Source organism: Peromyscus californicus, unplaced genomic scaffold (genome assembly GCF_007827085.1).
Source record: "Peromyscus californicus insignis strain IS unplaced genomic scaffold, ASM782708v3 Scaffold_1__1_contigs__length_55948999, whole genome shotgun sequence".
Lineage (NCBI taxonomy): Eukaryota > Metazoa > Chordata > Mammalia > Rodentia > Cricetidae > Peromyscus > Peromyscus californicus.
Window position 1 is genome coordinate 38,861,577 of NW_026294492.1, and position 25,016 is coordinate 38,886,592.

General features: G+C 47.5%; 1 protein-coding gene, 1 long non-coding RNA gene and 1 pseudogene across 4 annotated transcripts in view; 1 reads left to right on the forward strand and 2 right to left on the reverse strand.

Annotated features, from left to right (window-relative positions):
• Positions 1 to 247: 247 nt before the first annotated feature.
• LOC128115193 (uncharacterized) lies at positions 248 to 2,856 on the reverse strand. Its single transcript, XR_008220037.1, has 3 exons — positions 2,763 to 2,856; positions 2,003 to 2,143; positions 248 to 499 (listed from the first exon to the last, which is right to left on the reverse strand). It is a non-coding gene; the product is annotated as an uncharacterized LOC128115193 (long non-coding RNA).
• A 303-nt stretch (positions 2,857 to 3,159) lies between these two features.
• The window catches only part of Ston1 (stonin 1), a 46,730-nt gene continuing 24,873 nt past the window's right edge, over positions 3,160 to 25,016 (forward strand). The window contains exon 1 of one of the 3 annotated variants that reach the window (XM_052746528.1): positions 3,160 to 3,256. The gene's annotated coding sequence lies outside the window, so the exon portion shown is untranslated. Of the gene's footprint in view, positions 3,257 to 7,648; positions 7,768 to 20,550; positions 20,814 to 25,016 lie in introns of those variants that run through there. The other 2 variants (XM_052746531.1, XM_052746533.1) reach the window with 2 other exon arrangements.
• LOC128116072 (ubiquitin-conjugating enzyme E2 S-like) lies at positions 11,661 to 16,239 on the reverse strand (annotated as a pseudogene).

Sequence of the window (25,016 nt, forward strand, 5' to 3'; positions counted from 1 at the left end):
GGCCCTACTACAGAACTTTTGAAGATCTTGTGATACTGGATCCTGAATTCTTTGAACCCTGGTGGTTGGACAGACTACTTCAATATCTTTTCCATGTGCTATGTTTTCCAAGGCCACAAAGACAATATCAGAAGTGTTTAAAACAGAATCCCACTGCTGTCTGAATTCAGGGGTCTCCTGAGAAGTTTTCAGGGGTCCATGAAAAGGCTGTCGGGAAAAGGAAAGCTCTGAACAGAAGTGAGAAGGATGTTCTCTGAGGGTCTGTTTATTGTGCAGCAGGGGAAAGGAGCTGGAATAGAATGAGGTCCCAGCTGGTGACATGGCTGTGGTGGCTTTGCTGAGGAGAGGCTAAGCTGTTTACTGCCAGATTTTAATACAAAAAGAAAACTGCCAAAGAGACTCCTGTGGAGATAGGTACTGGAGTAAGGAAAGAGATCTGTGTTTACAAAAGTGACGAGCTCCAGAGCAATGGCCGAGTCACGGGACGGGAGGAACAGCCCTAGAGTAAAGATAAAACAGGTCTCAATGAACTGTAGCAGTCTGTAGAAAATCACATGCCCGTTGGCTCCCCAGAAGGGTCAAAGTTTCCATGAGATTTCTTTCACCAGCTGAGATACCCCACTAATCAAGGCCATACTGCTTATCTCAAAGACGGAAAAATTGAAAAGGTGTACTCGGAAAGCTGTGTAGTGGTAGTGACTTTTGCAAGTGTGTTGATTTCTGTATGCCTCTTTTCTTCAGTTAGCTATGGCATTTCTGAGATGGCCTGGCCTCCCTGGAAGCTAGTGGTAGACACAAGGCTCAGAGGCACAGGGGTGGTATAACTCAGTCACTTACCTTTTTCAAATCTATCATCTATCTATCTATCTTCATCTATATCTATCTATCTATCTATCTATCTATCTATCTATCTATCAATCATCTATCTATCTATCTATCTATCTATCTATCTCTGTCTCTCTATATCTGCCATTTCTATCTATCTATCATCTGTCTATTATCTATCACTATTTATCTACCTATCACCTATATTTATCTATCTATCTATCTATCTATCTATCTATCTATCTATCTATCAATCACTATCTACTTATCTAAATATCTATCTATCACTAACAACTTATCTAAATATCTATCATCTATCTATCTATCTATCTATCTATCTATCTATCTATCTATCATCATTTGTCTAATTTGGCGCTCCGTACTAGAGAGATGGTTCCATGGTTAAGAACACTATGGTTCCATGGTTAAGAACACTATGTTGCTCTGACAGAGAACTAGAGTTTGGTTCCCAGCGCCCATGCTGAGAAGCTCATAACTGCTTGTAACTCTGTCTCCAGGGGATCTGATGCCCTTTTCTTGTCTCCTTGAACACACACACACACACACACACACACACACACACACACACACACACACACACGTGCTAGCAATCAAACTCCAGGCTTTGCGTTGTAGGTGAGCACCACTGAGCCACGTCTATCCAGACCCCACCTTTTCTCCTTCCCTTCCTTCTCTGTCTCCTCTGCCCTTCTTGCTCTCCACTCCCCCCACCTCCTTACCAGAAGGCGGACCAGCTCCTGTCTGCCAAAGTTACCAGGCTTTTACTTCCTATATTCTGGGCTCTCATGCAAAACAGACTTCAGATCTTGGCCATTCCTGGAATGGTAGTGAGGGGAAATGGGGAGTTGAGGGGCACTCCTTCTGTTTATTTCTGTTATTTGTGTTATACTCTTAAGTATAAACACACTTAGAAATCTTACCAGAGAATGACATCCCCAGTGTGCCCAACTGTGTGGCATGAGACACACCTGTTCCCTCTCTGGCGATATGCTCCCTCCCTGGATCCTGGTGGCTGGGTGGACTACTTGAATATCTTTTCCATTTTACCAGGTTTTCCGAAGCCACAAAGACTACACCGGGAAAGTGTTTTAAGAGGAATCCCACTGCTGTGTGAATTCAGCGAGCTACTCCACCAGAATTCCCAGCTTCCTCTCACCTGGCGGCCCACCACTCAGGTTGAGATGTTACACACAAGTTCTCTTCCTGGGCAGTCCATCTTGCTGACCACTAAACCAGTGTTCTCGACTGACATTCTGAGTCCACAGGGATTCACTGGGTGCCCCACTGAGTGTCCATCCTGGGGAATACAAAAAACGATGGGAATCCATTCGAATCAAATGCTCTGCTTAAAAACCTTCATGATTTCACTGGGGGTGGTGGTGCACACCTTTAATCCCAGCACTCGGGAGGCAGAGGCAGGCGGATGTCTGTGAGTTCGAGGCCAGCCTGGTCTCCAAAGCGAGTACCAGGAAAGGCGCAAAGCTACACAGAGAAACCCTGTCTCGAAAAACAAACAAACAGACAAAACCAAACAAACCTTCATGATGTCATGCTTCACACTCCATTGCACCATTTCCCACCTCTCCTAAATACTCCAAACCACCTTAGGGCCTGGAGTGTCCTCTTCCCAGACACACTAGCCAATCCAACTCAAGCCTCCATTCTGGGATTTGGTGTGTCTTTCCAGGAAAAGGGACGCCCTACTTCCCTTGTTTGCTGTGACTGGTTCAGTCTCCCTTGAGAAAGAGGTCAAGATGTGCGTGCTGAGAGTCAGTCACCTGTTGGCAGGTACAGGGAAACCACGCTGGGTTGGAGACCCTCCCTTCTCATCTTTCGGCCCTCTCCAGGAGACACGCAGGAAGCGCTGCTGCCGTATTCCAGCCTCCGGCACACAGCATGGCCCTTCACTCACTCACCTGGTCATCTGTGAATTTCACCCAGGGAGGAGGGATTCTTAGCACGACTACCCGCCCTTCGCTGTGGAACCAGTTGATTCTACTTTGAAAAAAAAAAAAAAAAAAAAAAAAGAGGAGGCACTCATAGAGGCCCCCAGAATAATTTGGTGACCCCCTTTCCAGCTTCTGCGGGTGAAGCTAGGTCTCTTCCTTTTGGAGACTTCAGACTTGCCCGGGACAGCTAGCTGGCTTGTGGAGAGAAGCGAATGTCCAATCTCGTACCAGAAAAACTTTGGGGGATCCAGGGTGGAGAACGGAGCAAGAAGGGAGGATCCCGCAGGGGAAGAGGGGCGGGGACAGGAGGAATGCCCGCGCGGTGCCTCTCCCGGCACCCCCCCCCCCCCCCGCCCGGCAGTCGCCCGGGCCCTCCCTCCCCTTCTCCCTCCCCTTCCTCCCCTCTCCTCTTCCCGGTGTGGATGGCCGCGGCCAGAGTCGGAGCCCCAGCCGCGCTGCCCGTGAGTGAGGGACCGGCCGGAGGAGGCTTGACCCGAGCCCCTCTCCAGGGTGGGGGTCGCCGGGGCTCGCTGGAGTTTGGGGGCGGGGGCAGAGGACATCTCCTGGGCTCCCTCTCCTCGACACCCTGGGGGCGTCCAGGGCCCGCGAGGGGCTGGGCCCTGCAGACTTCTCTCTGCCCTGGGCCTGACTGCAAAGAAAGAAAAGTCCAGCTGCACGAACAGTCAGGTCCGCCGGCAGGACCGGGCGGGCACTGTAGGAACCCATGTGCGGTCCACCCAGACCTGGGCACCAGACCCTGTCGGGCAGAGCGCCTTGGAACTCAGGATCCCCACGCCTACGATACCCCCCCCTCCCCAAGTCTTCCTAGCTCCTGCTCTTGGTGGTCCTGCCGCTGGTTTCACTTCCATCCCCTCTTTTCCTCTGAGATGACCAGTCAGGCCGAGGCAGCCAGGCCAAGGTGTCACGCACAGGTTTTGGGACACTGCCCTAATATTTGCTACAGTAATGACATGCGCCAGGATTAAGTAAGTGGACCCCGTGGGTGCATGTGTTAATGAAATTGTATTCCCTGTTAGAACTCCACCCATCTGGGATATCTAGTTGTCTATCCTCTGTCTCTTTTCTTTCCAACTGTTCATCCCCCCCAACAATTGACAGTTAATCTGATTAGACTGCAAAGCTCATAAAGAAAAATAGAATGCTAGCCAAAAAATTCTGATCAGGGCCGGTGAGATGGCTGGGGGGGGGGGCGGTAAAGGTGATTTGGATTGTCGGGGACCCTAGACAGGGCAAGGAGAAAACCCACTCCTTCACATTGTTCTCCATATTCAACCCACGGACCATGGCACACACCATGCCCCCTCCACTGCTGCCACATAAATGAAAAACAACCAACCAACCAACAGAAAAGCAGCAATTAGTAAATAAAATACAGAAGCTGGTCTTCCGAAAGTAAAGACTTCAGTCTCCACTAACAGTGTTTAGTGGGAGCTTGTTTTTCAGACTGCTCTAACCCGGCTATTACAGCCTCCCTCAGGCTAGAAGTTTTAATTTGCCTGACTGTTGTCTTTTCCTGTTGGTCTGCCTGTCTGCAGCCATGCAAACAAGTGAAAGAATAATGGAAGAGGCTAAAATGAGGAGGACCACAAACAAAACAAAACAGACAGTGCACCTAATCTGACTGCAAAGAGACCGTGGCTTTAGCTGAGTTCTGATTGGGTGGAAGGACTGTTTAGTCCGTGTGTGTGGTTTTTATGTTGGGTCCTATTATGGCTGAATCAGTGTTTCCATGATGGACTTGGTCCTCTGGGTGCTTCCAGAAAGCCTGCTGAGTCTTGCGTGGGACTGTGCAGATGGATGCAGAGTAGTTTTTGTTGTGGTTCTGTTTGTGTTTTAGGGATTGAGTGAGGTTGATTGTCTGCCTCACCGACTCAGAGTTGCTGGAGGCAGCCAGGACCTCTCAGAGTTGCTGGAGGCAGCCAGGACCTCATCAAAGCTGAGCTGTGTGGGAGGAACTGCTGGGGAATGCCACACTTCACTGTATGAGAGGAATACACCCTTTTGTCTATTTCTTGAGGGTGTGTTTATATGTGTGTGGTGTATGCCTGCGTGCATGCATCTGTGGGTAGCAGGGGAGGGTATTGGGCGTCCCTCTCAATCATCCTCTGCCTTAGTCCCTTGAGACAGGGTCTCTCACTGAACCCGGAGCACATTGTTTTGTTTTGTTTTTCCAGTTGGTTGGCAAACCCCAGCATCATCTTGTCTCTGCTCAGGCATGCCCCATTTTTGCTAAGTGGAATGTTTTATGTGGGTGCTGAGAATCTGAACTCAGGTCCTTGAGCTATCCCCTAAGGAAGACAAGCTTCTGAAAAACGTATTCTCTTTTCGTACAAACAGCAATGGGATCATAACACATGTTGCAGACAACCTTTTAAAGCAGGTCAGGGTAGAAATAAAGAATTAAAGAATGTGGTAATGCAGAGACTCATAACTGCTTTTAGTACTGAGAAGAAGTGACTGCTGTTACATCCTCCCCTGCGAGGCTCAGGGAACATGGCCGAAGAGAGGGCGGATAGAATGGAAGAACTGAAGAATGGGAAGGCATGCCAAGAGAACCTATTTTTCTGAACGTGGGATAGATGATGCATCCATGAACTCATAGCAACTAGTAAGGCTTCCTGCACAAAACTGGGCCCATCAGCCTTCCGTCATGGATGGGGGAGGGGCTCATGAGGCCCCACCCTTCCCCGAGGAGCTACAGATAATGGTTTCAGGGGTGGGGGGGGGTGGGGGTGGGGTGGTATTCCTAATGTTGTAACTATTGGTAAGTTGTCCTTGCTCAAGTAAATAACTCCCTACCCATGCTAAAACAAGCAATCCTAATAATGTGAAGTGGAACGTATACACACACACACACACACACACACACACACACACACACACACAGAGAGAGAGAGATCAGAGAACAATGAGGGAGGAGATGATCAAAGTACATTTTATATACGTATGGCATTGTGAAGGAATAAATAAAAAAAGATTTAAAAAACTAAATTCATTGAAAATGGGGGGGGCACTCATTTTAAACAGGATACAACTCACTTCTGCCCAGTTTGACAGCCCCACATTGTATGGATCAGTAAGGCTTTGTCAGTAGTCTCAGAGCATCACGAAGTCTTAGGACTTCCTTCACTGAAATGCACGTCCTCAAGTGTTGAACTTGTGTGGCCTCATTGCTTAGAAAAACAATGCCCCCTGATAAGAATCTTCCATTTCTTCCTCTTCCTGAGAGTTTTTAATCGTGTGTCTAAAGTCCTGGAAGACAACCTTATACTGTTTGGAGAAAAACTGCCCATCTGGCAATGTTCCCTTTTGCACCCGCCATGGAGTGAATCTAGTTTAAGCAGAGTGGTCTGCACCTCAGCATGGGCTCCAAGGCAAGATGCTGGAGATGCCAGAAGACCACGGAAGGGTCCCTGACCTCAGGGTGAGCGTGTTGGATAGTGAGGCGGAGGCCATACCTCCAAATAGCCAGGAGAAAGTCAGCCACCATCTGGCTGAGTCACAGGGGTTGGAAATATAGGAAGTGTGGGATCTACATCTCCAGGGAAGAGGGCAGGGTTGTCAGAAGTAAACTCACCTGGAGGAATGCTCCGTGGCCTTTAAACACTACGCTGTACAGAATACTGAATCACACAGGAGATGCTTAGATGCGCGGGGGGTGAATTTAAATAGCCAGTTATGGATTAGAAAGCACTAACCTTTTGCTCTTTGAAAATACACCCGTAACAATTGGAATTATATGCTTTGAAATGGATGGGGGGATTACAGTTGCGTTTGCTTTTTTTGCGTGTTTGCCAGGGTTACTCGGCTTTTGACAGTAATGATGGCTAACATTCACCGAGTGTTAAACACTTCACATGGAGTATTTCATTTTAAACGTCTTTGAGGAAAGAGCTATTATTATTTCCATTGTGGAGATTCAGAAGCCAGGATTAGAGGGGAATTTGCCATGGCTGCGCGGGCACCAGCTTTGGGAAGCAAACCTTGAACTTAGGCTGGTGGTGAAAGTCTATGCACCCCAATTACTACGGTCCACTGCCCCTACACATAAATTATCAATATTATTATGGAAAAGTAGAAAAAGGAAATACTTCTTGCTTTAATAGAGTCAAATATTTTGATTGCTTATAAAATCTGCCTCCCAAATTCTTCGTCTTCCACTGTCCTTTCTCTTTGGAAGTCTTTGAGAATTGCTGCAGACTTACAGCACAGTTGGGAAACAGCTCTACCCCATGAGATGTAGCCAGAATTCTCTGGAAGCTTCCCAGCCAGACTGGAGTTCCAGGAACCCATGGGATTCTGGTGCAGTTCCAGTATAAGGCTGGAATTTTTGAAGTAGACTAGGCAGATTCTGTCTCCAGAGCTGTCCGCTTGGGCATTCGCTGTTCTTTCCAGCAGTGTGAGTGGGATGGGGAGACAATCGCATTGTGTCTTGATGCTTAGTTCTATGTAAACAAGGTAGTGAACTGGCATCTGGAAGCCTGGCTCCGTGGGCAATCTCATGCATTGGCAAGGTTGGCTGATGTTAATGGCGATGGGGATATTCGGCATGATTCTGAAGCCCACTCTCACAGGCAGCCAGGTTCTGGAGGTCACTTATCCCTCCTTTTTATGGTACTACCTGATTTCTTCAGGAGGATCAGTTTGTTTGTAAGCCCCCCCCCCAAAAAAAAAAAAAAAAACCTTGCTGACTTAGATGTGAGAAGGATTTCTCTCTTCTACTTCTCAAGGAGAGATTTCTGGAAGGTTAATGGTTCTAATAATGGTGACCTCCTCATTAAAAACATTTTGTAGCCAGATGTGGTGATGCAAGTCTTTAATTCCAGCCCTCAGGAGGCAGAGGCAGGAGGATCTCTGTGAGTTCCAGGACAACCAGGGCTATGCAGTGAGACCCTGGCTAAGAGTGAGTACTGCTCTTGCAGAGGACCTGAGTTTGGTTCCCAGCACTCACGTAAGGTGGCTCACAACCACTTGTAACTAAGGCTCCAGGGATCAGACACCCTCCTCTGGCTTCCGTGGGCACCTGTACTTACACGCTCATACCCACCACATACAATATAAAAAATCAACTGATAAATCTCAAAAAAAAAAAAAAAGGAAGAAAAATAGATCTAAGGCTGAAGGATCCTCTCGAGTAGTAACATAGGACCAGCCTTAATAATCTTTTTCCCAGGGGCCCAGAAGAGCAACTACGAACGGCGAGAATTATTTTCGAGAAAAGGATCTAAGTACACCGAGCTCTTAGTCTGTCTACTTTATTCCTCTGGGATAAAATCCTATCTACACAGCTTCAGTTCTGTTCTCGTGCCTAGCTCCTTTCTTGCCTGATTTCTCTCTGCCTTTATCCGCTGTCCCCTCTAAGTTCTATCTTAATTCTCTCATCTTAGATCATCTGCCCCATCTTGGTCTTTCTCATCTCGTTCTTCCTCATCTGGCTCTTCCTCATCTTCCATCTCATTCTTCTAGTTCTCTATCTACTTCTCCCGTTCTTTTCTCTCCTCTCCATCTAGTCTTCTCTGAAAATAAAACGGCCTTTTTATCCCTTTGACCCTTATCTCTCGAAGCTATCTCTGCTCCCGCTATTTCTGGCGAGTGTGCTCAGTCGCTAGGCAACTTGGCTAGGCAACTTCCATCACAGCTGGAACCCTTTAGTTCTGAGTTAATTGTTAAGGGTGGATCTAAAACTAGAGATAAGACTTTGGAAAGGAGAAAGTTAAACTTAATTAGCACAGCCGCCAAGCCTTCTCAAACAGGTAGTCTGGATGCTTAAGTCTGTTCTCGATGAGGTACTTTCCTCCATCTGAGGATGGACCTGGCCAGATGCTGTCAATGGCAATAATTACAGGGAGACTTGAACTGGGGCTCTGGCTGTGCACAGCTGTCAGCGCAGAAGGTTATCTAAATATTCCTTTAGTAGAGGGGAAATGGTGCCCAATAAATGATGGAAAAGCTACAATAGCACACGAGAAATTCATAGTAGGAAACAGCTAATAATCAAAAGCCAATATCACCGAGACTCCTTGAGCCTCAGCTTGACCTCTGGAAGACCCTGGATTCTTCCAGGTGTTAGCTTGTCATAATCAGCTGAAATCCGACTTCATGTATTTTTTGCAGCTTGCGGCAGGATCCCTTCCCAAACTATCTCACTTAGACTGATATTTGAGATCTTGTTTATATTTAACAAAATAAGAGATTTCCTTCTGGTCTCGGTGGTGGGAAGATGTATGTCCCTTTGAGAAGTTTGCCTGTGACCCCTACTGGGTGCTATGACTCCACCATTATTTGGTGTTTATCTTTTCTCATTTGGCCAAAGGAAGCTCACAGCCAACTTCTGCCCAAGCAGGACTTTCTGGGCCTTTATTTTTGACAACTGGTGATGCATATTCTCTGTTTCCTACCTATTCTCTCTCGCGCTTGCCTCTATCACAGTGTTGTACCGTATTTATTCAGTGCGTTTGGGGGGCTGTTACTACTCTAAAAATACTTTTTATTTGAAATTATGTGTATGTATATGCGGTTGAGTCTAGAGAGGATGTTGATGGCCTGCAGCTGGAGTTACAGGCCGTGAGTCACCTGATACTAGAAATTAGGAGCTGGACTCAGATTCTCGGCCAAGAGCATCTCTCACCAGCCCTCTCTCCAGTCCTGGGCATGGTGACTACAGATTCTCCACGCTTGTCGTTCGTCAGTGTAAATTTACAATCTCGGCTCCTCCTTTTGCCCTCCCTGCCTCCTCCCCGCCCAGGTTTTCCTATATACCCCAGGCTGGCCTTAAACTAGCTGTGTAACTCAGGCTGATCTCAAACTCACATCCCTGTTTCCAGCACCTTTCTCCTGGGATTACATGAAGTTCTCCTGTACGGGCTCATTGGTAAATTTTAAAATATTCGTGTTCCTGGAAGTATCTTTAGTTTTCGATCACTCGGAAATGGAGAACTCCATGTAAAAGTTTCCCTCAGCTCGAGGGAGGAGCTGTGTTATTTATTGTCTTCCCAAACCTACTGCTGCTGGTTAGAGATTTGATGGCAAATGATTGTCATTTCAAGCAATAAGTCTTCTCCCCAATAGCCTCTAGGGTTGTTTTTTTTTCCTTTCATTTTTTTTATAAATATAAGTATTTTTTTTTATGATTCACCTGTCAGTCAGCATTTGTGTTTCCATAGTTGAGTGACCTTAGTTTTTTCCCTCTGTCTCCCATACTTAGAATATAAATAATAACAGTTCCACTCAAAGTATTATTGAGGAGATAATGCACAAGAAAATGTTAGAATAGCCCTTGACATATAAGGAAGCACAAAAGAATTGCTATTACTGTTACTTTTACAATTTTAAAGGACTTCGTGTCCCCTTTGGATTTTGTAGCTTATGTCAATCAATTTTTGTTTACTTGCATGCGCACAGACATAGCAAATTCTACTGAGATTTTTACTAACATTCCATTTAACTTATGCTGATGTCTTTCTCACATCTCTAAGAATTGAATGCAGGCATCATCACACATGCTGCAGTTGAGTTATGCCACCAGCTTTTTGTTCTTTTGAGACCAGATCTCACTAAATTGCTCAGATCGGCCTTCAACTTACTCTGTATGTATCCCATGCAGGCTTTGAACTTGCAGTCTTCCTGCCTTAATCTCCTTGGTAGCCGGGATTGTAGGCCTGCACCACAGGCCTGGCTTATACCGATATCTTAACAATATTAGATCTTGCTATCTCCTTAAGAAAGTATTTATCATCATCATCATCATCATCATCATCATCATCATCATCATTGTGTGTGTGTGTGTGTGTGTGTGTGTGTGTGTGTGTGTGTGCGTGTGTGCTGTAGCACACATGTGCAGGTCAGAAGGTAACTTTTAGAGTTGGTTCTCTCCTTCTTCCTTTGTATGGGTTCTGGGGATAAAGCCCAGATTGTCAGGTTTACAGGGCAAGCTCCTTTACCAGCTAAGACATCTCTCCAGGTTCTTCCTGTCTCTTTTTATTTAGGTGAAGGAGAACTAGCAATTTCCATTGCAGATGTCTTATATCACTTCACAGTCACTGTTTCCTATAGATTTGTTGTTGTTGTTGTTGTTATTTGAGACAGGGTTTCTCTGTGTAGCTTTGGAGCCTTTCCTGGAACTCACTCTGTAGCCCAGGCTGGCCTTGAACTCACAGAGATCCACCTGCCTCTGCCTCCTGATCAAAGGCGTGCGCCACCACCACCTGGCTTCCTATAGATTTTGTCCATATTTTCAATAACATTCTACTTTCCAATTTGCTATTTTCTGGATAATAGAAACACTTTTGGCTTAAAATTTTTATTCTCTTACTCATCATTCTCCCTGGCCTCTTTTCTTTACTCAGTAGTCTGTATAGGCACTCTTGAATTTTCTATGTAATCACAAAACAACAATAATTTGCCTCTTGTATTCCTTGAGATTTCCATGTCTTTTTCTTGTCTTATTACATTGGTAGCATTCAGTAGTGATATGTAGGCAACTTTGCTTCTTGTCTTTAAAGTGTTCTCTTAAAGATCCAGTAAGTATAAAGTTGGCTTCATGTTTTAGTAGATTGTCTTTATTAAATTAAGGGCTTTCCTTCCATTTTCACTATTTTTTAGCAAGGTAAAAATTGTATAACAACTGACTTTATGTACTTTTTAAAAATGCTTTCTTATGGAAATTATATGAGATGATCATATATTTCTTTCTCCATATCATAATGTGAAAAATCATATGAGCTAATATATCAACATGTATCAACACATATATACATACATAGATATTTAATCTTTGATTCTATAGTCTATCATTTACTAATATTTTATTTAGAGGTTTTGTAAGTGTTCACTAGTGAAATTGTTCTAAAATTTCCTTTGGTTGGGCATGGACACCTTTAGTCCCAGCACCTGGAAAAAGAAGAGGCAGACGGATGTCTGTGAGTTTGAGGCCAGCCTGGTCTACATAGCAAGTTACAGAACAGCCAGGGCCATGTAGTGACACCCTGTCTCCAAAAAACTAAAATACAAACATTTCCTTTGTTCTCTTATTCTTGTTTTGTTTTGTATCAAGTTTAAATTAGTCCTATTAAATAAGTTGGATAGCTCATATATATGTATGTTTTTCTTGAGAGTTTATAAGATGTAAAGATTATATGTTCTTTAAAAATTGGTAAAACTAGCTATAAAACCATTTAGGTCACGTACACAGAGCACAGGTGTCAGGTTTTTTGATACCTTCCTGTTCTCTTTTCTTTTTTGATACAAAGTCTCACGTAGTCTACACTGGTCTTGAACCTGCTCTGTAACCATGGTTGTCCTTGAATTTCTGATCCTCCTACCTGTGCCTGCCAGGTGCTGGGAGTATGGACGTGTGTTACCATGTCCTGTCTCCACGCTGGTTTCCATGGTGGCTACCCAATAGCTTATACTCTCACCAAGAGTGGATGGGGCTTCCTCTCTCCTCTCATCCTCACCAGCATTGGTAAATGGTTTTCTAGATGACAGTCGTTCTGACTGGGGAAGAAATGGGAACTCAAAGTGGGTTTAATTTGCATTTCTCCCGTGGCTCTGGATGTTGAATACTTTCTTAATTGAATTAAAAACCACATTTGTTTAAAGATTGTTTTTTGCCTCTGTGTGTGTGTGTGTGTGTGTGTGTGTATGTGTGGGCGGGCACGCGTAGGTCAGATGACCTACATAGAGTTGGTTCTTGGCTTCCACAATGTGGGTTCTGGGGATTGGACTCAGGTTTTCAGGCTTTTTTATTTGTTTGTGTGTTGGTTTGTTTTGCTTTTCCAACTTTATTTAGAAAATCAAATCCAGGTTCTGCCCCCCTCCCCCACCTCAGCCATAATTTAAATGATTTAGAGACAGAGTGGGAGGGGACAGAACAGAAGGAGAGGGAGAAGGGTCCCTACAATTGCCTCAGTGCCCATGTCTTGCCCAACTTCCTGTTCACGGCAGCTTCTTATCTCTCTCCCCTGATGTTTTTTGGGACTCTCAGCTCCTCCCAGGACCCCTGGGGTCATGGGGTCAGTGAAGGAGGATGTAGCCTCACTGGTCAGGCCCCAGATAGCCTCAACCCTTCCTCTGCTGGTGCTGCTGCACCCCCATGGATGTCTGTGAGCCGACGGCCGGGGCAGCATTCTCTTCCTAGTTCTCCAGAAGCGGGCAGCCTGCCTCCTCATTGAGTGCAGACTCTGGGTGAGGTGGATTAGCTCTTGATGGCCAGCAGCACATGCCGGATGCCCAGCTCAGCCATCCAGTCCTTCTTGAGCACGTTGGCACAGATCTCACCCTTGGCTCTGACATTGGGTAGAAGATCTTAGTCAGTATCCCTTGGGTAGGGAGGCAGAAAGTACTTGTCCAGTAGGAGTTTCCTACAGAACAGGTCTCCAGCATAGGGGTCCCCTCAGGGCCTTCAACCTGCAGGGTGGTGAGATGCTCCCCATTAATGCTATCAGGTGAGTTATCTCCTTGGACACTAGAGAGATGATGTGGGGAGGCAGATTCTCTTAAGTTGGAGTTCATGGCGGCTGGAGACAGGGAAGGGAAAAGTGCCTTTTACCTGTTTAGACCATGAATGCTTGAAAAATATTTATTGGCTATTGGCATTTCTTCCCTTTTTTTGAGAACTGTTTAGTTCATTGACCCATTTATCGATTGGTAGTTTTTTTGTTTTAATTTTGATATGTGGTTTTTGTAGCTCTTTGTGTATTCTGTGTAGTAAGCGCTTGTCTGAAGTCCAGGTAGCAGGATTTTCTCTTATTCTGCAGGCTGTCTGTTCACTCTGCTGATAAAAGTATGTTTTGCTGTGCAGAACCTTTTTAGCTTCATGTGACCTCATTTGTTAATGCTTGGGGCTATTTTCCATGCTATTGGGGTTCTGTTGAAAGATTTTTTTTTGGCCTAACTGTGTCCTGAAGTGTTTTCCCTTAGAAGTTCCAGTACTTCTAGATTTATTTATTATTTATGTATATCTGTGTATATTTCTGTGAATGTATGACGTGCATGCCCATGGAGGTCAGAAGAGGGTTTCAGACCTCCTGGAGCTGAAGTTACAGGTAGTTGGGGGGCTAGGAAACAAACGAGTCCTTTAGGAGAGCAGTAAGTACTCTCAACTGCCGACTGTCTCGCCAGCCCCCTCTTCTTAACCTTAAGGAAACAAGACTGACCACAGCTCCCTGCTCTCTCTGACCCCACTTCAGCTCTAAGTCACAAGGGAAGACGAATAGATGTTGGAGTTAAGCAGAACTGGATCGCCATGCTAGCTTTGCCGCTGCCGCTGCTGAGGCGTGCATCCTTCGGCAAGGCATTTACCATCTCTGCAGCTAAGTGCTTCCTCTATAGAAAGAGCAATAAGAAAGCCTGATAAGTGTATCAGAATCCAAATGGGAATCACAGGAAATAGTGAGCCCTGGGCGTATGTTAATATCCACACACGGCAGTTACTTCCCGTTGCCTACCCTCTGTGTAGACTGTTTCAAACAAGGACTGTGCTTCATGGAGTCTAGCCTGACAGGCCATGGCCACACCTCCAGATAGCTTGGTTTCCTCGGTAATCGAGTTAGATGCTCTTGGATGACTTCCTCGAGCTTTTGACTTGGCCATTGGCAACCCTCACCATTCAGCTGCTGGGCTTTTCATCAGGGTGATTGTGGCCACCAAAGGACAGTGTCCCTCTAATCAGAATCATCTCCTGGTTTTATTTGTTGGTGGTTTTGTCTCTTAAGGAAACCAAACCCTTAGTTTCATTATTCTTGGGAAAGTTTTAAATGCACCAGTTCCTCGCTGCTTCGGGCCCTAGATTTTCCTGGCGGGGTCATGAAGGAAGGACCTGAGACATGAGAGAGTAGGAGGCGTAGAGAATGCATGAAGACGTGACCCGGGGAGGTGGGGCGGGGGAAGGAGCTCAGCTTGAGAATTTAAGACCGAAGACGTGCCTATTTTATAACCATCATTTATCAGGGGCCTCTGGCATCTGTATTTAGCTCAGAGAATGCTGAGTTTTGCAAGAGTCTTATTGGTAATTATGATGATGGAATGGTGAGATGGGTCAGTGGGGAAGGCACTCACCATCAAGCTAATGTCGAACTGAATTCAATCCTTGAAACCCACGTGGTGGAAGGAGAGAACCGACTCCTACAAGTTGTCCTCTGACCGCTGATGCCCTGCCCCACCCTCAGCATGCAAACAGATAAATATAATTTTAAAAGAAGAAATAATGAAGATGATCGCTAGGTCTATTAGGAAGTAGAGGAAAAGATCACTATGAAAACAAAATGTAATTGGAATTACGGATATATTTCCTTTTAAATATCTGTGGCTCGAGCATAAAAATAGCTTTTCCACTGTGGAGCTCGGCCAAGGGCTTTGTGGAAACAGCGCCGAGCGTCTAATGTCACACAGCCAGGACCCAGGAATTCAGAGGCAGGCTGACACATTGGCTGCTGCTCATCCCTTGGAGCGCTTCCTTCCTAGTTCACTGCAACCCATGTTCAAAGCCAATTTTGAGGGTTAGAAAAGTAAAAAGGAAGTTACAAACCTTATCTTTTTCTTTTCTCCTTCCCTCCTTCTTCCCTTCCTCCCTCCCCCTCCCTCCCCTCCCCTCCCCCTCTTCCTTTCTGAGACAGGGTCTTGTCGCCCACCATGGCTCATCCCGAACTCCTCTTCCCTCTGCCTTCTCCAGAGCTGGGCTATAGGAATGTACCACATGCCTGGCTCAAACCTTGTTTGTGTTGGCCTCCTGTTAGCATGAATACAAATAGAGAAATGTTTTAATCTTCAACTCTTTACACCCAGAAACCCGCCTCCGTGCGGCTCCAGGCCTGTCACTCATTTGTGGCTTGATGCGTGGTTTTTGTAGCTCTTTGTGTATTCCTGACACGTGCTGTGAACATCCCAGTGCCTTTGCTAGGCGTGGTTTGGGTGTCCAGTCCTGGTTGTTCTAAATAATGCCCATCAGGTGCTTTTAATTGTAAGAAAAAAAAAATCTTGTGGGAAAAGTGATCGGAGCTCTTCTGAGAATCAGGTGGTAGAGCCGGGGTCCTCCGAGAAGGTGCAGACTTGCTGGGACTGTCATTTCCTCCAGTGAGAAGAGAAAATTCCCTTTGCCTGCTGACGTCATCCTCGTCGTCAGCCATCTTTGAGGGTGAGCTGTCTATGTGCTGGGGCTGGGCCACCTTCCACAGCCCCCGCTTGTCAGGGTCCGCCTCTCCTCACCCACACGTCCCCCTCTTCTGCCAGATGTTTCTACTTAACTGTTCACATGTGCACATCCTGTGCGCCAGCCTCCCCGTCTGACAGGAGGGGGAGCCTTCCCCCAGCTCCCACGGCGGCACTGGAGAGGCTGTGTGACTTGACTTACAGATGTGCAGCTTCTCCTCACGTGAGACAGGCGCTCACAACTTTGTTCGTTTCCTAAACTGCCCGAGCTGTTCATTCTCCATCCAGCAGCTCACCCAGCTCCTTAGCCCCTTCTCTTCTAGAACTTTCCTAGTTGTCTTTTCTTTCTTACTCTGTGTTGCTGGAGCTTCTCACTGCTTCCTGGCCCCGGACTTTGCTTTGCTTGGTACCATCTCACCACCTTTTGATGTATGTGGCCCAGCCATTCATCCACCCCTTACTGAACCACTGCTCTGTGCGTCTGTTAGCAGAGGTCTCTGGGACAGAGTCCCTGTGGTGGGCGTCCTGAGGAGTTTGGCAGAGTTTTGGAGAAATCGTCCCCAAGCTGTGAGAGAGACACATGATAGACAATTTCTTCTTTCTTCTTTTGTTTTAGACTTTGAATAGAAGCATGTAGGGCAAGAGTCATCAGGTCCAACCCCAGCTTCTCTCGTGAAGTCTCCACCCACCTTCCTACTTTTGACCTGACCCTGGTCACCCTCCCTTCTGTCCTCAGTACTGTTATAGCACGTGTTTCAAAATCTCAGTCTGAAATCTGTTCTCTCTCTCTCTCTCTCTCTCTCTCTCTCTCTCTGTCTCCCCCCAACCCCACACTCTCTCCAGGATCTTCCTATGCATCCTCTTTTGGCTTGAAACTCTTTATGTAGACCAGGCTAGTCTCGAACTCACAGAGATCCACTTGCCTCAGCCTCACTGGTGCTGAGATTAATGGCATGTGCCACCATGCCTGGCTGTTGTCTATTTATCCCTTTTTAAAATGTTGTCTCTGGCTCCTCATAGTATTTAGGATAAAATCCAAGTTGTCACCGGGTGTCCTTGTCCACCCGTGGGCCTTTTTGGCGTTGTCTCCTGTCTCCAACTGTGCCTCTCCAGCCAGAGTGGGGCTCTCTCGGCCTCTGTCTTGCTGACTTGCTCTGGTTCGCCTTATCAATTATATCAACCTTCATGGGCACCTCAGACGCTGTCTTAGTTACTGTTCTATGACTGTAAAGAGACACCATGACCAAGGCAACTAAAAGAAAAGCACTGTGGGCTTCCTTACAGTTTTAGAGGGTCAGTTCATTGTCATCAGTCATGGCGGGAAACAGATAGGCGTGGTACTGGAGCAATAGCTGAGAGTTTTACATCCTGATTTGCAGGCAACAGGCAGAGAGAGAGAGAGAGGGAGAGACAGAGACAGAGAGACAGAGACAGAGAGACAGAGAAGAAGAGAGACAGAGACAGAGACAGAGAGACAGAGAGAGAGAAGGAGAGAGAGCCTGATGTGGGCTTTTGAAATCCCAAAGCCTACTTCCAGAGACACAACTCCTCCAACAAGGACACACCTCCTAATCCTTCCCAAACAGTTCCACTCCCTGGTAACTAAGCGTTCAAATATATGAGCCTGTGGGGGCCATTTTTATTCAAACCACCACCGATGCCCGACTCTTCCTGAAGGCTTTCACAACTCCCAAGGGACAGGAGCTTCAACGTCCCCCTCCCCTCAGTTATGGACATTTAAAAACTTTCTTAACGATGGATTTATTTTGTGTATGTGTGTATTGTGTGTGTAGGCACACATACAGAGGTCGGAGGACAACTTGTGTGAGTCAGTTTCTAATACACAGATTCCTGAGATTGAACTGAGGCCATCAGGTTTGGTGGCAGGGACCTTTCCTAGTTACGGTTATTTGTCGTCCACACCGCCACCGTTCTGGATGAGGGCCGAGAAACCCTGCATTTGTCTCTACCACGTTAAGTTAGCATTTGAGGGTGGCCCTTACAGGACAGAGAATTCTCTGATGTTGCATACCGTGAGTGCTTTCATTTTAAGGGTGCCGAATAATCATTGTTGAATGTGCTCATGCACGAGAGAGTTAGCACGCATGTGTGCACGCACGCGCGCATGCACACACTGCATGAGCACCCTGCCCAAGATACAGATTCCCTAGGGGAAGATTACTCTGACTCTTAACATATTTTCTAAACACATATCAGTGTCTCAGTGGGTTACTGTTTATATAAAAGTGGACAGAATGCATAAACATGCAAAGTAGGGAAAATTTAGCCCCAATCATACTCAGAAGACAGGCACAACATAGCCTTACTCCCACTTAATGACAATAGGAAGAATATGGAAAACAAAGCTAGCTCACATTCATCTTTTTAAGCTGTATTATCCTGAGATCGACACTCTACCTTTCTGGGCCCCTCCTGCTCTATTTGTCAAGTGAAATTTGAGAAAACGCAGTCCACAATGCCTGCTGAACGTTCTAGAGTTGTCTCCTAGAGACAAACAACTTGCTGTCTTCTGTTCAAGTGGAATGAACTTGGGGCTGTCCACTGTTGGCCTCATGACAGACCCTCAGCTTTGGACTGCAGTGGGGCAAGAGGCCCATGGTTGTAGAGCGAGTACAGAGTTCATGGGTCGGCTGTGTGAGATGCTGGCCAAAGCAGAGGGGGCAGCCGTGTCTCGTGACAGGGTGAGGTTAAGGCTCATGGCGGTGTGTGGTTAAGCCACTGCCCGAAGGAGGGCAGGAGGGGGCTGGGCAGCCTGCTGCCAGGGACAGGCTGAACACTCTTTGTGTTTTGAGGAAGCATGAGAAGACCCAGTGTTGGTCATCATCAGCTTCTTTGGGTTAGCTAAAAGGTGGGTGAGGGAAGGCTGTTTAAACCCAACATAGATGGATCCTGGAGGATGCATACACTAGAGTTAATGTGAGCGAGGAGAGTTTAATCCCGTCTAAATGAGAACGAAATGAACTCACACAAAAATAAGGTTTCTATCACTGAGAGTCCATGCAGCTTCTGGCTAATTCCTCAGGAGGGATGTCCTATTAAAAATTCCTAGCCAGGCAAGGTGGTTCATGCCTTTAATCCCAGCACCAAGGAGGCAGAGACAGGAGGCTGGCTGGGGCTCAGGGGCCAACCAGCCTAGCCTAATTGGTGAGCTCCAGCTCTCTGTGAGAGATTCCGAGTCAGCAAACAGGTTGTATTAGTCACCTTTCTATTGCTGTGATAAAACACCACAACCAAAGACCACCTAAGGGAGAAAGTTTACTTGGGCTTATGGTTTTAGAGGGACGAGAGTCCCTAATGGCAGGGAGGTATGTCAGTAGGAGGGAGGCGTGGTAATAGGAAGGAGGCGTGGCAATAGGAGGGAGGCGTGGCAGCAGGAGGGAGGCGTGGCAGCAGGAGGGAGGCGTGGCTGCAGGAGCAGGAAGCTGAGAGATCACATCCTCAACCACAAACACGAAGCAGAAAGAGGGACCATGAAGCAGAAAGAGGGACCGGGGAAGTGAAGCAAAACTATGACCTCCCAAAGCCTGCCTCTGATGACCTATTTCTTCCGGCTAGGCTGCACCTCCTTCCCAGACTGAGCCACCAATGGGGACCGAGTGTTCAAATGAGGGTTGTTTCTCATTCAACCCACCACAAAGGCCGACAGCGCTGGAGGACTGACACAAAAATTCAAGTCTGGCCTCCACACGCATGTGCGTGCACACAAGTTGCCCTTTGACTTTCACATGCGTACTGCGAGCGTGCGCATACACACACACACACACACACACACACACACACACACACACACACAGAAATGAAGAAATGAACTTGGAATAAGTTAAGGGTCTTTTTAAAAAGTTTTAATTCTAGGAGTACCCCCCCCCCCCCCATAAGATAAACTCTCAGATCTCATGCCTCTTCCTTTTGTGATGTGATGTGGCGAACTTTGCTGTCCTGGTGACTGGCCTTTGGGGACTCTAGCCTTTGTGCCCCTCCACCCAAAGCAGAGCTCTCTGAGTTGGACTTAATGTGTCAGGACATGGCCTGGCCAGGGTTCTCTGGGGACATTCCAACACTTTGTACTTGCGGTGAACGTGGCTTTCTGCTCTGAGCTGAGCTGTACCTGTGCCTCAGATGATGCAGGCCTAGTTTCTCTCCCTTCTGCTTTTCTCTGCTGGATGAGTGTCTAACCTAGACCCTGACTCTCAGACTTGGAGAGTCCATTTGAGGAACCGCCCTGGTAGCTTTCTTAGCTTTCTCAAAGCCACACACTTCACCCAAAACGCCTGCCTCCCCCCTCCTTCCTCTTTTTCCTTTTATTTATTTATTTTTTATCATCTCCCCTGTTTCTCCTCTCCGTGCTAAATAGTGCCACATTTCTACATGTCCAGGCTTTATTTTTTCTGTCCCTCAAGTTCTTTGCCTTCCCAGTTTGGGTAGGAATGTGGGTGACTTGCGAGCCCCATTGTGCACATGGAGAAAGATGCCCAGGGAGGGGTCATGTGGAGCGCTTAGTTTACTGGCAGAGCGACTGGGCCAGGATGCAGTTTCCCGACTTCCCCACCGGCCTCTGGCCTGGACAGCACGCTCTGTTTGCTAACGGCACTGGATTCACACTGCAGCAAAGCCTTTTCTCTCTGTGTGGCCATCGTACCAGAAGAATTTGCTCGGGAACCATTCCCAGGCTCTTAGAGACACAGAGTCTGAGTCTGCACGGAAGCCAGATAACAGCAGCGCATCAGTAGCTCCCGATGCTTCGGACTTCCAAGGTCACACCCATCACGCTGTGTAATGCTCCCCAAAGTCCCCGAAGGTTGAAAGCCTGACATTTTACAATCAAGACCCGAGGTAGGTGAAGGAGACCTGAGCAGAGTTGCTGGTTCCTAACGTAAGCCTTCCCGGGAGGTAGCCACGCTTCAGGTAAACCGCGAAAAGGATGCAGCTGTTTCTGCCTTGTGTGAAAGGCAGTGGGGAACTTGGAGGCGGACCTAGGGTTCTGGGTGTGGCCGTTGGTAACTGATGTAGCATTTGGAGGCTGGGAGACACAGTAGAACTGATGTGGTCCCTCTGTAGTGAGGGAAGACTGCTGTCCGAGGCACAACAGGGCACTGTTGTGTAACTCAACTTGGGTCGTCCACTTCACTACCCTCCATGCTCTGTACCATTCCAAGGATCAAGCCCCGCCCTTGACCCTCTAATGGGAAGATGAGACTCTACTGCCCCTGAGCCCTGGGGAAAACTGCAAAGGGATGCTAAATATGGACCCTCATCCTGCTGGCTCAGCCTGGACCTTGCAGGTCTCCCTCACCAGCGGTCTCTTCTCCGCAGTGGATGCCCACTTGGTTCTGAGGCAGCGCTGTGCTGCCGGGGGTGAATTTCCCCAGCCATCCATGCTGCGGCAGCCCCCCCTTTTCCTTCCCAGAAATAAACAGCTGCTCCCCTGTGCGTTCCTGGGTACAGTCCTCCACTCCTAGAGATCCTATGAGGCACTCTGGGATCAGTGGAAACTCGCCTGGTGCCAGGATCTTTACCAAATGTTTCCTGGACTCCAGGTCCTTAGCCTACACTGGGACAAGGAACCCAGATGTGAGGAAGACCCCTCAGTCCCAGGCCGGAGTGGAGACTTGAGGAGACACCCAGCCTTTGGTAACAAAGTGTTTTGGGGAGCTCCAGCCTGGATTCTGGGCCAGTCACCAAACACACCCACTCTGAACTTTCCTGGGAATGCCCTGCGCGTCTGCCAGACTCACCAGGTCCTGACAACCACCTTGGGACTTTGCTGTCCTAGCCTTTGACTGCACTGATTTAGTAACTATTGCTACAGAGCAGAGAGGTTTTCATCAGTGGTTGGATGGAGGAGCAAATATGGTATATCCACACAGTACAGTATTATACAGCCTTAGAAAGGGATGGGGTTCTGATACGTGCTTCAGTATGAATGAGCCTTGAAGACAAGCTAAGAGAAATAACCGGACTCAAAGGATAAGCAGTGTAAGGCTCCAGTCATGATTGGTCCCAAGAGTAGTTAAAGTCGCAGAGAAAGAAACTGAAGCGGTGGTTACAAGGGCTGGAAGAGGCAGCATGGAGTTACTGTTGTGTTAGTACAAAATGTCAGTTAAGAAAGATAAAATCCTGGGAACAGATGGTAGCAGTAGTTTAAGTGTGTGTGTGTGTGTGTGTGTGTGTGTGTGTGTGTGTGTGTGTGTGTGTGTTCTGTATGTTGGTGCCGATGCACATGTGTTACCATGTGTTTGGAGGTAAGACCTTTGGGTGTTGGTCCTTGCCGTCCATGTTGTTTGATACATGGTCTCTTTGCTGCTGGCTCTTGGACTTTGGGCGATTCTCCTGCCCCAGTCTCCCACCTCCTCGTAGGGGCATATTGGGATTAAAGGTACTTGTACTATTGTGTCTGGGTTCTCAGGACTTGAACTCAGGTCATCAGACTTGCATAACAAGCATTTTTACCCACAGATCCATCTCCCCAGCCCACAGATGTTCTTATGTGCATTGGTGTTTCGCCTGCATGTATGTCTGTGTGAGGGTGCCAGATCCCCTAGAACTGGAGTTACAGACAGTTGCAAGCCACCATGTGGGTGCTGGGAACTGAATCCAGTTCCTCTGGAAGAGTAGCCAGTGCTCTTAACCACTGAGCCGTCTCTCCAGCCCCTCCCCCCAGATGTTCTTAATAACACTTAAAAATGGTTAAACGGTAACATTTATGTGTATTTCACCACATAGGCATACAGCACCAAAGTAGAGGCTTAGAGTTTCTATGCTGTCTTCTGTGTCTGTGGATGGAGTGGGCTCAGCTGGGGGTCCCTGCTCAGAGACGCCCCTGTGACTGCAAACAGATGATGATGGAGAATGTGACACTGAAGGCGTCATTATCTGCCAGGACACCCAAACCGCTGCCTCCATGCCTCTGTCCCAGGGCTTCGGCCGGCAGGAAAGTGACATTCTCCCTGTGCTCTGAACCGTCTCTTCCGCCATATCGCATCTGTTAGAGCCACCAGGGGCCACCCAGATTCGAGGCGACAGGAACAACCTTTCCCGATGGATGAGGGGCAAGGTGACCCGTGGAAGAGCGAGAGTGGAATTGTTCTTGTGGTCCTTCATCTTGGAGAAGCTGCCCGCCTGCAGCAAGCTTGCTGGAGTCCTTGAGAGCTCAGGCAGCGAGGCGCCCACTTCTCAGTGGGCCCCTTCTTGAGGGAGTGAATCCTCATGGTTTATGGGAGTTTGAAGGCATCCAAGCAGAGCTGTTAGAATGCCATACCCCTTCTTACCATTGGCCGACCGAGTCCCAGGCCCAACGGCATGGGGAACTAATACAGGGGGCCCTCTGTGTGAAATGAGCAAGAGGAGAATGGAATCATGGTGGGGAGATGGGTGTGGGAGGAGCCTAGAGCTGGGAATAGGGCTGGCCAGCGGCCAGCGGTCAGCACTGAGAGCTGGCTGAACCTTCATTCTGCTGGGCTCGATCCATTAGGAGCTTATGGGTCTTGCTGGGCAGGGCCATGCAAAGGCACCTAGGGTGGCCTTCAGACAGGCTTCCTGAGCAAGAGTCACCCAGAGTTCAGAGGCAGAGCCTCCACAATCAGAATATGAGCTCCATGAGGTTAAACAGAGGTTAATGGGGGAGCCCCTGTTTTGGCAGATCCAGCCATTGGTGTCCGGTTACACACATCTGGCCTATCTTTCCATGCAAAATAATTTCAAAGTCTTCAGTACCTTCTGAAATATGATACAATGAACATATGTTTTGCAAGTGTTCCCCAGACCTAGAAATATGGATATTATTAATACCTAGATTTGGGACCAAGACATCAACGGAGGCTAATCTTTGATGCCTGGCTTGTAACTGGGTCCTTAATCAATGCTTTTAAAAACAAAATCTCTCATTTTGCCATGGCTCAAGCCACTGCATATTCATGCACATTTGTGGAATTCCATGGGGGTGTTGGGGACAAAAGCAAGCACAGTTTCGTTCTCTCATTTGGTAGGTGGAGCTGATGTATAGATGTGGGTGTTTCTGGTCAGTAACAGGCAGGTCTGGCCCTGGAAAAGACTCAGATTCATTTCCTCCGGGACACGCATGCAGCGGTGATTACCCCAGGACCCACCTTAGTGATGATCAGCACAGGTCACTGATTTTGTTCCCGGGGTGACTAAGGCCACGTGGCAGAACATCTTCACACTGGTGTTGACAGACACATGACCCAAGTCAGTAGAAATACGGGCAGAACCTAATCACCATTTGGTTGTTGCGTCTCTACCAGACCAGACACTTCTCCCCTTGAAGTAACTGCCTGGGTCAGGGAGCTTGGCTTATCGTCCATTCGAAGCCTTCCATGGGTGTTAGCAGAGAACAAACACATTTTATCCTCCATTTAGTTTTCTTTGGCATTTCTACCAGGCTAGACGCTCCTTAGGAGCAGCATCCTGTAGCGGAGGCCATCTTTGTGGTCTCCCTTACCGCCCCTTCACAGATGCTAACTGTCCCAGCTGCTCAGTGCGCTGCAACAAAACTCCTTACCTCGGGAGAGTTCACACAGTGTAGATACTGCTCACAGTCCTGGAGGCTGGGAGACCCAAGATGAAGGTGAAGATAAGCTTGATGTCTGTGTTCCGCCGCGCTTTCACAGGGTAGAACTCCACAAGCTCCGTAGGGCCTGCTTGTAAAGATACCTAGTCCCATTCATCAAGAGGAGGGACTATCAGGACATAATCACCCCTCCACAGGCCCCATCCCTCAGTGCTGCCACACTGCAGATTAAATTTCAGAATAGGCCGGGAGGTGGTGGCGCACGCCTTTAATCCCAGCACTTGGGAGGCAGAGGCAGGCGGATCTCTGTGAGTTTGAGGCCAGCCTGGTCTACAGAGCGAGATCCAGGAAAGGCGCAAAGCTGCACAGAGAAACCCTGTCTCGAAAAACCTAAAAAAAAAAAAAAAAAAATTTCAGAATAGAAGTGGATGTGTGATGGGAGGCAAGTGTTCAAACACAGCTGTAACATCGTCTCATTTCTCATGCGAGGAAACTGCACCCCAGGATGC